A 12543-nucleotide genomic window follows, 5' to 3' on the forward strand; every position below is an offset into this window, starting at 1 on the left:
GAATCCCCAGGACAGAGCTGGCCTTCCTGATCAGCTTGTCTAGTCTCTTCCTGTCTGCAGTAGATATGCTGCTGCCCCAGCAGACCACTTCATAGAATATGGCTGAGGCCACCACAGAACCAGAAAAAATGTAAAGTCACACTCTCAGGAGGTGAGGGAGCAGTGGGAGAACCTGGTTGATGAAACATAGAATAAAGTCTTAAAAACATTAATTATAAAATGTTGCAGGTGTTGAATGTAAAAATCTTTACACACTACAGTTTGAACAGTTGGATGAATTTGCATTAAAATGTTTTTGCCATCAACACTGATGTAGAGGAGGATGTTGTGTTCTGTATTATAAGTAGAGGGCGCTCTAAGGGATTGGATTCAGTTTTATAGTGCAATAACAGTGAGAAAGACACGGATGGAGAAGCAACATATGATGAGTTTGTGATTAATGATCATTAAAAGAAAAGTTATCAGTCTGCTCTATGCTGAGCTTCATGTCTACACTGTAGTCTTCCTCTACTACCACACATATTACAACTTTCAAGTTAATGGACACGGCCTGCGGCTTTCAGATCTCTTCAGATCCATGGCCCTCTTGAAAACTGTGGTCTGAGGTTTAGAAATAGTAAAGTAAAGCGCTGCACTTTAATGTTCAGTGATATTTTATGTTGTACTTCTGTATCTCCAAATATTTCCTTTGTATACACACAAATTAGCCATAACCTTAAATCCACACGCTAATATTGTGTAGTTTTTCCTTGTGCTGTCAAACAGTTCTGCCTCGTCAAAGCCTGGACTTGTTGGTTGTCCACACAATGGCCCAACGACGGAATCCTCTGGTGTGGGTGAAGGTTTGCTATGTGTTTTTCTCACGCTGCTGTAAAAGACACTAAAATCAATGCACTTTGTTACATGAATCCAATTTTAAACTCGAATCTGATTCGAATTTGTAATAAAGATTTATCTTGAATATTTCTAATTCAAGTTGAGCAACTTATTGGTTGTATTTCTTCTTTAATTAAAATAGATTATTTAAAGCATTCCATCTTTTCAATTAATCATTCATTATGGACTCTGAGTCACTTAGAGCCTTGTGATTGGCCAAATAAACCTGCTCACGGACACAAACTCACCAGTCTGAATCTTAGTCAGAGTATAAAACAGTAATATATAATTATAAAACTAATATTCTATAAAGGGGGAGTGGAGGCTCAGTGTTTAAGGCTCTGGGTTACTGACCCTAGTGTTGAAGCCATTTTTTTTGAAATGTAAAGAGTTCTAGTATAACAAAATTTGATTGGCTGTTAGATTTGGTATAAAAGAGATAGAACCCTGCAAAACAGTCAGAAGCCACTGGACTTTGGAGCAACAGTCTTTTGACCTACACAGAACTACACAGTTTATTTGTTTAGAAAGGTGAAGATCCTACTTTTTTTTATTTTTTTATTTGAAATTCATAATTAAACAGTAGAACAAACAACCTTGGATTCAAGACCTTTATTCACTGTCATTTTGTGCCGAGTACAAAGGAACTCTGAGGTCCTGGGCTAGTGAGTCAGTTTGTTGCACTCACATCCAAGTCAAAAGACTTGCTCGACATAGTCAAAAATCGTGTAAAGCCAAAAGACGAGTCGCGTGAGAAGATCGCTAAAGAAAAGACACTCGTGGTGACGGCGAGCTAACCGACATGGCGGCTCTGAGGGAAACCTGCTAGCGGCTGCTAACAAAGACAACAGACCAACACGGACGAAAACTGCGTTGCAGCAAAGGTACACATAAAGAAAGTCAGAAGAAGCCTACCTACAGAGAGAGAGAGTCTTCAGCTGAGTGAAATCTCCCCTGGAACAGTTATGACATTTTTTTTCATGACTCTATTAGCCTTCGTCTAAAAGTGACTAAGTGTTCACTGGCTATTTATTTTTTTATCCTGTAAGTCATAGAGCTTGACATAAATGAATCCTGCATGTCAGTGACTATAAACGAGTGTTTATAAGAAGATTAGAAGCTGTGTGGAAAATATTAAGAATTGTGACTTTTTTTTGTGAAGATTATAAAGTCACGTGACACGGCAGATGAAAGCGCAGCTGCGTGTCTTGACTAAAAGAGGATGCTAAAGCCCACAGAAAAGGCTGTAGAGGAGAAATTACACAGGCTGAAAGGAGAATGCAAGGGTAAGTTTGCACAAATAACCAAACAGAAGAATTATTTGTCCAAATTAATGGAAAACGAACACAATGCTAAGTTCATTAAAGATGAAGAATTGCTACGGTTCGAGAGATGCTTGGGACAGTATGAACGGATTAATAAGGAGTTGTTTGAGTTAATAGATGAAGATGATAAGAAATTGGATCAAGATGCTTATGAGAACAGATATTCTGAATCTCGGCGGTTTATAGGAGACACAAACAAATGGTTGGCAGATGTCCTAAAAGATGAGGAACATGATATTAGGCCACATGATAGTGTATCCAAAGCTAACTCCATGGTAAGCCACACTTCCAGTACTACTTCTGCAATGCTGAGAATTAAAGCTGAACGTGAAGCACTGTTGGCAAGAGCTGCAGCAATGAAAAAAGAGAGAAGCAATAGAGCAGGAAGAAATTCACTTAAGAACTAGAAAACAGCAATTAGAGTCCTGCCTTCTCCCGCAAACCTAAGCCAATGGTATGCTGAGGACCCCACGTGCCCTCTATGCCCAAGTCTAGCAACACTAAAGCACATCTTAGTGGGATGCAAGACCAGCCTCACCCAAGGGCGTTACACCTAGCGGCACAACCAGGTGCTGAAGTGTCTTGCTGCAGTGTTGGAAAATAGATGGACAAATGTGAATGCCCTTCCTTCCCCATCATCCCAGTGGCAGCCAACACCATTTGTTCGGGAGGGTGAGGGTCAAGCCAACCTCACCACCATAAGATCAGACTATGGTCAGCTGGGTAGAGCACGGGACTGGAGGCTGCTGGCAGACTTGAATAAGAAACTATGCTTCCCAGGTGAAATTGCAGCCACCAACCTGCGACCAGACCTTGTTCTGTGGTCAGCCTCGCTCAAACTTGTCTACATCATCGAGCTCACCGTTCCCTGGGAGGGTGCAGTGGAGGAAGCCTATGAACGGAAATGGCTGAGGTACGCTGAACTTGCAGCCGATGCACAACAACAAGGCTGGAATGTAAAGGTACGCCCAGTCGAAGTAGGTTGCAGAGGGTTCGTAGCCACCACAACATCCAGGCTACTCAGGGAGATGGGAGTACGAGTAAAGGCCCACCAGCAGGCGGTCAAAGACCTCTCTGCAGCTGTGGAAAAGGGAAGCCAGTGGCTGTGGGTAAAGAGAAAAGACTCTGACTGGGTCTTTAAGCAAGTTGATGGCATCTACTTGACAAACCAAAGGGTGCCATCAATCAGTGGACCTTTCCACAGAGTCTTAGTGGTGCCTCAGTAAAATGAGTTGAGAAGGAGCCACCTCAGGAGAAGAAAGGACTGAGGAGTAGTGTGGCAGAGGGTGCCACCACTGAATAGATCATCCCAGAGAGTCTCATCGGTGCCTCAAGTATGTATCAAGGGATATCAACATCAAGTCCTACACAACAGAACAGGCAAGCCTAAAGACAATCTGGCACTGTCTGGCGGATTCAGGCGTCCTTATAAGTGCCAGAAAATTAGATGCTGGTTGGGAGGGGGCGTTTCCTCGGTGATTGAGGCGGTAATGCCTGAAGTGCTCAAGCGGGCTGACAGTACCCCCCCTGTCTAGGGCGGCCCCGGACGCCCCAACAGGCTGCCCCGGGTGGGCCTGATAAAAGCCAGCTAACAGGTCAGGGTCCAGGATAAAGTGGGAGGGGACCCAGGAGTGTTCCTCAGGACCATAGCCCTCCCAATCCACAAGGTACTGAAGGCCCCTACCACGACGACGGGAGCAAAGCAAGCGGTGCACGGTGTAGGCAGGACCCCCATCAATGACCCGGGTGGGCGGAGGGGGCCTGGCGGAGGGCACAAGGGAGCAGGCCTGAACGGGTCGAACCCTAGACACATGAAATGTAGGGTGAACCCGGAGCGCCCTGGGGAGCCTGAGTCGGAGGGCCACAGGATTGATGACTTTGGAAATGGGGAAGGGGCCGATGAAGCGTGGGGCGAGCTTCCGACAGGTGGCCTTAAGGGGAATGTCCCGAATAGAGAGCCATACACTTTGCCCGGCACGGTAGTGGGGGGCTAGGCGCCACTTACGGTCGGCCCCCTGGCAAAGCCTTATGCCATTTTCGAGCAGGGCTGCTCGGGCCGTTCTCCAGCCTCGACGGGAGCGTCGGGAGAAAAGGGCGGCAGAAGGAACGGCGGACCGGGGTTCCTGGTTGGAGAAAGTTGCCGGCAAGAAACCGTGGACCACCTGGAAGGGCGCAAGTCCTGTGGCAGCAGTGGGAAGAGTGTTATGGGCATACTCAATCCACAAAAGTTTGTCCGACCAGGAGGAGGGTTCCCGACTGCAAAGGAGGCGGAGACCAGTTTCAAGATCCTGGTTGAGTCTCTTGGTCTGTCCGTTCGTCTGGGGGTGAAACCCAGATGAGAGGCTGGTTGAGATGCCCAGGAGGCGGCAGAACTCCCTTCAAAACTGCACGAGAATTGGGGTCCGCGGTCTGAGACGATATCTCTGGGAAAACCATGGAGGGGAAATATGTGCTGGAGGGCCAGCTTGGCGGTTTCCTTGGCAGATGGCAGCTTGGGTAGAGCGATGAAGTGGCCCATCTTAGAAAGCCGAATAATGACCGTCATGACGACAGTGTTGCCATTGGAAACGGGCAGCCCGGTAACAAAGTCCATGGCGATGTGCGACCACGGGCGTTTCGGGATAGCAAGGGGCCGAAGAAGACCTTGGGGTGGCTACAAGGGTTCTTGTGTTGGGCACAGTCTGGGCAGGCTGCGACAAAGTCCCGGGTGTCCTTTACCATGGAAGGCCACCAGAAGCGTGCCTTGACCAGAGACAAGGTGCGAGGCTGACCGGGATGACAGAAGAACAGGGAGTTGTGATACCACTGAAGAACTCCAGAGCGGAGACCCTTGGGGACAAACAGGAGACCAGTGGGGCAACCCTCGGGGAGAGGGCTCCTGTCTCGGGCATTCTTGTCCCGCTCCTTCAAGGCGAGACTAAGGGTGTGGACCAACACAGACTTGGCAAGTATAGTCTCTGGGCATGGCTCCTCCTCCTCCAGGGCATGAACTCTAGAAAGCACATCATGCTTGACATTTCGGCTCCCAGGCTGGTACGAAAGAGAGAACTGAAAGTGGCCAAAGAAAAGGCATTTAAAAGCGGTTATCCTCAGGGCAGACCTGGGAGAGCACCGCCCCTACTCCTACGCCAGAGGCGTCGACTTCAACAACGAACTGCCGAGCCGGGTCAGTAAAGATGAGGTTGGGCGCCTCCGTGAATCGCCGCTTAAGCTCCAGAAATGCCTCCTCAGCCTCGGGGCCCCAAAAGAACGAGTGGAGGGAAGACGTCAGGAGGTGGAGGGGTGCCGCCACCGAACTATAGCCCTTTACGAAGCGGCGATAAAAATCGGCGAAGCCCAGGAACCTTTGTAATTGGCAGCGGGAGGTGGGGGTCAGCCAGTCCCAGATTGCCTGGACCCTGGCAGGGTCCATCCGGATATTACCGGCTGAAAGCAGGTATCCCAGGAACGAGGTTTGAGAGGTGTGGAACTCACATTTCTCGGGTTTTACGTAGAGCCCATTCTTGAGAAGTCTCTCCAAGACCTGACGCACCTACCGGACGTGTTTGTCCATGGAATGGGAGAAGATCAGGATATCATCTAGGTAGACAAACACGAACATATTGAGCATGTCACGGAGGACCTTGTTGACTAGAGCCTGAAAGACGGCCGGGGCATTGGTTAGGCCGAACGGCATGACAAGGTACTCTTAATGACCGGTTGGGGTATTGAAGGCGGTCTTCCATTCATCCCCCTCCCTGATACGCACCAGGTGGTATGCGTTGCGTAGATCCAGCTTAGTGAAGATCGTGGCACCATGCAGGAGCTCGAACGCCGAGGCCATACGCGGCAAATGTTAACCGTTCCGGACAGTGATCACATTAAGACCCGGGTAGTCAATACATGGGCGTAGGGACTTATCTTGCTTTTCGACAAAGAAGAAACCTGCCCCAGCTAGGGAGGAGGATGGTCGGAGGGGGACTGGCTCCGGGAAGCAGTTCGATGGCACAGTCGAAGTGCCGGTGGGAAGGTAGGGAGGTAGCCAAGGCCTTACTGAACACGTACGCAAGGCCATGATAGATCTCAGGAACCGATGCTAAATCGGAGTGCTCGGGAGTGACAGCTGGCAGTGGTTTGGGTGGAGAGAGCAAGGCAGTGGCCGAAGCAATGCACACCCCAATCCAGAGTACGCCCTGTCATCCAATCAACACGTGGGTTGTGTTTCTGAAGCCAAGGGAACCCGAGCATAATGGGGGCTTGGGAAGAGGAGATGACCAGGAAGGAAAGCCACTCCTGATGTCGTTCCCCACTGACATGAGTAGGGGCTTAGTGCGGTGCGTGGCCCGGCCTAAAAGGCTGCCATCCAGGGCTCTGATCAGCAGAGCTTCAGGTAGGGGTTCCATGGGAACCAGCAGTTGCTGGGCAAGCTTGAGGTCGATGAATTCGGCATCAGCCCCAGAGTCGACAAAGGCAGCCAATTCCGTGCCTCCGGGGCCAACCTGAAGGTTGACCAAGATAGTGGGTTTGGAGGGAGCGGGGAAGGAGTGGCTCGTGGGCCCTCCCCCCTTTACCGACAAGCCTTGCCTTTTACTGGGCAGGATGCAGCCATGTGCCCTTTACCTCAGCAGTAGAGGCATAGACCTAGAGGCCGACGTTTCTCCTTCTCAGCGGGGTCAGGTGGTGGCGCCCTATCTCCATGGCCTGTGGCGGAGAGAAAGAACGGGTGCCAGAACCCGAAACACGAGGTGGGGAACTGCTCGCAGTTAAAGGACTGTGAGGATCTAGGCTTTGAGCGGGGTAACCACGCTCCCGGTGGCGTTGCTTTATGCACCGATCGATGCGTGTAGACAATGAGATCAGTGGATCACGAGCGCCAAGTTAGTCCTTAACGGCAGAGGAGAGACCCTGGAGGAAAGTATCGTAAAGTGCAATGCGATCCCATCCGCTGTCAGTGGCCTGAGTCCGGAACTCAGCCGCGAACTAGGGAGACCAGGGAGCCCAGGGAGCGGGCGGCATCTTGGCGTGGCGTAGATGTGCCGTAGACCTTCCGGAGTTCGGCAGAAAAGGCGGCGAACGATCTGCAGTTGGCTGATTGACTTTCCCACTCCGCAGTGGCCCACCTTAGGGCTCGGCCTGACAGGAGGGAAATGACGTAGGCCACCTTGGAGCGCTCTGTACCAAATTGGGAGGGCTGCATGCTAAAAATCAGGTCGCACTGCATAATAAACGAGCGGCAGGAGTCAGCGTAAGCCGAAAACCGGGCTGGCTGCGCGAGCTGAGGCTCACGCATAGCTGAAGGGGCGGTAGGTGGAGCAGGGCCCTGCCGGGCCGGGGCAGCAGGTGATGACGGCGGCAGAGCACCTGTGGTGAGTTGGTCACCAAAATGTGTGCGCAAAAATCCCATGATTTCCTGCACGCCTGTAGAGAGGTTTTGGATTTGTTGCTCCTGAGCCGCTTGACGGCGAGACAAGGCTGTAAAGTGGCGCTAGAGGCAGGTACATCCACGGGATCCATGTTGGCCAGATTGTTCTGTCAGAAAGTTCAGCTTATAGGATCCAAGGCAGATGCAAATAGAGCAGGGGAGAAAGGCTGTGCAGAGCTGAATCGGTAAACCGATTCAGGGAGCCGATTCAGGGAGCCGATGTGCGCGGAGGGTGAGGATGCCGAGCCGGAAGTCGGGGCGCGTTCAACGCGAGCCGTAAACCAAAACGCGCGTTCAGCGCGAGCATAGCAAAGCCGAACCGGAAACCGGAGCACGTTCAGCGCAAGCAGAGCAGAGCCAAGCCGAAAACCGGAGCGCGTTCAGTGCGAGCCGAGCCGGAAACCGGAGGACAGAATAATCAGGTCAGAAACAAAAGAACAAACAAAACAGGGAATACGCTGGAGAGTGATCAGGGCAAGCCTAAAGACAATTTGGCACTGTCTGGAAGATTCAGGCGTCCTTATAAGTGCCAGAAAATTAGACGCCATTTCCGTGCAGCTGGTTGGGAGGGGGTGTTTCCTTGGTGATTGAGGCGGTAATGCCTGAAGTGCTCAAGCGGGCTGACATTTCCTGCGAAAAGGAGTTGAGAAAGTGTTAAATGTAAGAGTATAAATGACTTTAATTTAAAATTAAGTTGATAATTGATATGTTAAGGCCTATTCAATTAGGGTCCGGGATATGTTAAAGCCATTTTTATGGAATGTAGAGTTCTAGTATAACGTAATTTGATTGGCTGTTGGATTTGGTATAAAAGAGATAGAACCTTGTAAAACAGTCAGAAGCCACTATACATACACGTAGTGGAAGCAGTGCAGCCGAGAGAAACGCTACAACATAAAGAGAAGAAACTGTTGGGAATAAATTAATATAATTTTATGGAACAAATATTAGAATTAAGGTTGTAAATGTAGGTCAGGGCTTCTGATAGTGTTCAGTCCAGCAGAGAAGGCTTTGCCCTGACGGCCCACCACTGGTGATCAGAAGGTCAGGGGTTCAAACCTTTTCAACATGGTCCTTAACCCTCTCTGCTCCAGGGGGACATAAAGCATGACTGACCCTGTGCTCTGACCATAACAAGCTGGGAAATGTGGAAAAACTATTTCACTCTTCTGTAATGTACATGTGACCAACAAAAGCTTTTTCTCTAAATTTAGTCCCAATATTTATCCAGTAAAAAAAAATACGGCAGTGGCACTTTTTCCAAACTTAGACTTCAGTACTACTTATGCTCCGATAGGTCAAACACACAGAACTCGTATAGCTTGCACGTGCTGTTGCGTTAGCTCACACTATGCTAACCGTCACACCTCGAAATTTTTGCATCCGCACAAATTACTGCATCACCCTAATAAACAGTACAAGTAAGGCCTATATCCCTCCCTGATTTCCACTCTCAGGTGCACCGCGCCACACGCATCTCTAAAAGAGCCCCTGTGTTCATTCTCACCAGGCAGGCATAATCTGTAGCATAAAGAAATGAATGCACCTTAAACTACCACCCGGTTACATATACATATATACATACATGTCCTAACGTATTGTACTGCATATAATATTGTACTATTATAATTTGATGAAAAATCATAAATTAATCCATCGTAACTCTTGGATGACCTGCATTCTTCCATTGATGACATGATGCTTGAATGCTGCACTAATAAAAAAACAAAGAAACATCTATTAAAACATAAACCTCCATTTTATGTGAGAAAGTAAACCTATGATTTTAAGCTCCGCCCCCAAACCAGTCTACAAGCAGTCATGAGTTTGGACTCGAGAGTTGAGGCCGAGTGTGAAAATGTTCTTAAGACATTAATAGAAGTGTTAGTGGCTGCAGCAGTGTCTCTCATATGCAGGTGTTTCAGTTTAATAAAAACAGCATTGTGGTTTCTGAGTTTCTGAGACGGAGTGTTTCAGCACCTCACACTGACCTGCTTCATGCAAACTTCATTAGTGACTATAATGAGAAGAATTTCAACTGCAGAATCCAGAATGAATACAGTTCATCACCTCGACACAATGAGTGTTAGCATTGGAATTTTCATTTCCTGTAACGAGTGTGTTGTAGTGACCTGCACATTCACACCAGTAGCAGAGAACTTTATAAAGCAATGGAAAATTTCATGCACAACATGACTACAAAGACACCCCCCCCCTCACAAGCATGCTCATACACACACCCACACACATATAGACACCACACATTTTTCACACTTTATATCTCTATAATTAGACATCAAGAAGAACAAGCTTATATTATACCCACGTTACTGTTCTTTTAAGAGTTCATGCTCCGCCCACATCAACTATCTAACCAATCAAGTTGAGTTAAATATGAATGATGTAAAGCTGCTCAAACCAGAACACACACTTCCACTGAACATGGATCCAGAGGCAATGCAGTTTTGAAAACAGAAATATTTCTACCAGGTTGTGATAAATTGAGAGTAAAAGCACAGATGATCTCATGCACAAGTGCAGCTCAGCGTGCAGCAGCTTCTCTAACCAAGAGCTGAGATGTTGTGAGTGACAGATTGTGAATGATTTGAAAACCAGTAAACCAGTATAGCAGATACCAGAAACTATCTACATCCGCTACTTTCTTGAAACCCCCAAGCTAAAGGATACATGTTTATTATTATATTTAAAAAATACCAGTTATTATGGGCGTATCTGTTATGCGTTGATATGGAAGCGGAAGCCGAAGTATAAGCAAACTGAGTTTATTGAAATACTAGGCAAAGCCAACAAAAATACCCGCTGTGAAGGGAATAATCCAGTGGTGCGCACCGGGAGCGCGGCCCATGAAGTCCCGAGAGGTAGTCCATGTAGATAATCCACGAACACACTTCGGGGAAGAGCAGAGCTGTGTATCAAACAGAAAGAACGTAGCATAAAGCAGCGTATGCATCGAAACAATAACGGACAAAGGGCAGGTGTGAGTGAAGGGTTTATATGGGTGCTTGTAACGAGAGTCAGGTGTGTGTAATCAGTATACTGGTGAGGAGTTCCTTGCGTGCCCCGCCCGCACGGGAGAAGAAGCAGGGTGCTCCCTGACAGTATCATTTTATTTTGTTGTATTTATCCACAACACCTTAAAGGCCGGTCCGTGGCGCATGACCCTCAGTTCATTTAATTATTTTATTTTTGGTACCAGCACTCAAGCTGCACAACTTCGTGGATTTATATTTATAAATGATTTCTGAAAACTCGGCTGCTTAGAACAACTCTTTCCAGACCATCATCAAAAAGGAAACCGGAAGTAACATGTTGTGATGTCTGGATGCCCACAACCACACACACGCCCATGTTCACCACATCAAAAGATCTAGTGTGAGCACTACTCTGTTTCCATCTCCTTGTGTTCAGACTGATACAGCGACTGCATTACCACACATGAACTTTTGGAGCCCCGAAAGCAAAGATAGATGATGTGGAGTCATTCTTACACATATCGAGAGCATCGTGACACAGAAGAACTGGGCATATAAAAAAAAAGGCCGCTCCAAAGAATTTGTTTGGGAACTGGTGCTCCTCTTTAGCTGAGGGGGATCCCGAAAGACTGACCAAAGTATACCCTTTGTATCCAAATTTATATCTGATCTCTGCTAGCTGTTGTGGGTCACGGTGCAAACCCGGACATGTGGGTCGTGAAACCGGAACTGAGTGCCACGAGCCCAGAAGAACAGTTTTCATCTCCAGCCTGAGGTCACTGAGAAAGTCTCCCCAGCAGAGCTCACTCCAGATGCTGACATGGAGGCCTGCTCCTGCTGGAGGTGGTGCAGTAACCCACGCCTGTCTCTTGAATATAAAACACCTTACATGACAAATGGAATTATATAAATTGTTTATACATTGTATAGATAAAGAGTGAAATTATTCAGGTTCTATTCTTCTTTAAGTTCCTTCCTTTAGTGTTTATTTTTTCCTCAATCCCTCTTCCTCCTGTCAACTCAGGAAGATTCTCCTCACCACAGTCTCCTTTGGCTCATTCATAAGAGAAAAAAATATATATATATTTTTAAATATATCTGGATTTTATATTGAATATTTCAGTAAAACTTCAGGACTCCTAGACTGCAGCAGCACTTTTTTTATGTTCTGCATGAATAAGTTTGAATATATTTTATACAGGTGAGTCATTAAATGATTCATATCTACTAAAAGTTGTGATTCTACTGTAAATAAAACGAATTCTTTCTCTGTCATTATGTAGAGTGGAAACAGAACTCACACCGTTAGAACACAGTCTCTATCACAGTTCACATAAATACTGCTGTCAACATTCTACATAAAACTTTAAAGATATTTTTATTAATGAACTTCTGCTCTGTTGAATTTTAGACGGAAATTCCAGCATAAAGACATTTGGACTGTTGACGTGTCCTAAAATAATTTAGTGTGAGTGTAATTTAGTGTGCCTTTAACACGGAGTCTCAGAAACTTGTGTGTGTGCGAGAAAGAGAGAGAGAGAGAGAGAGAGAGAGAGAGAGAGAGAGAGAGAGAGAGAGCTGCTGCAGCCACTTACACTTCTACAAATGTGTTAAAAAGAGTTTCACACTTGACCTGAACTCTCATGAGTGCACACTAATGACTGTTTCTAGGGTTGTTTGGGGGGCCACTAAACCAAGACCACTAAAAGTGCACATCCCAAATTGGGTAAATGTTTAAACAGCCTGCAGAAAAGTGGTGTAGGTGTGTTTTGGTCACTTGCTTTCTATATTAAAATTCTAGCCGTTTATTGCATGTTTCCTTGTCCTTTAAGGGTCCATGTGGGGCCACTGCAGACAACCCACTGTGGGCCTGTCAGGAAATGTGTAGCACATGTGAACCCCACACTATGGGGCCCAAGTGGGGTCTCAGAGGGGTCTCAGCCCACAT

This window comes from Silurus meridionalis, chromosome 23 (genome assembly GCF_014805685.1).
Source record: "Silurus meridionalis isolate SWU-2019-XX chromosome 23, ASM1480568v1, whole genome shotgun sequence".
Lineage (NCBI taxonomy): Eukaryota > Metazoa > Chordata > Actinopteri > Siluriformes > Siluridae > Silurus > Silurus meridionalis.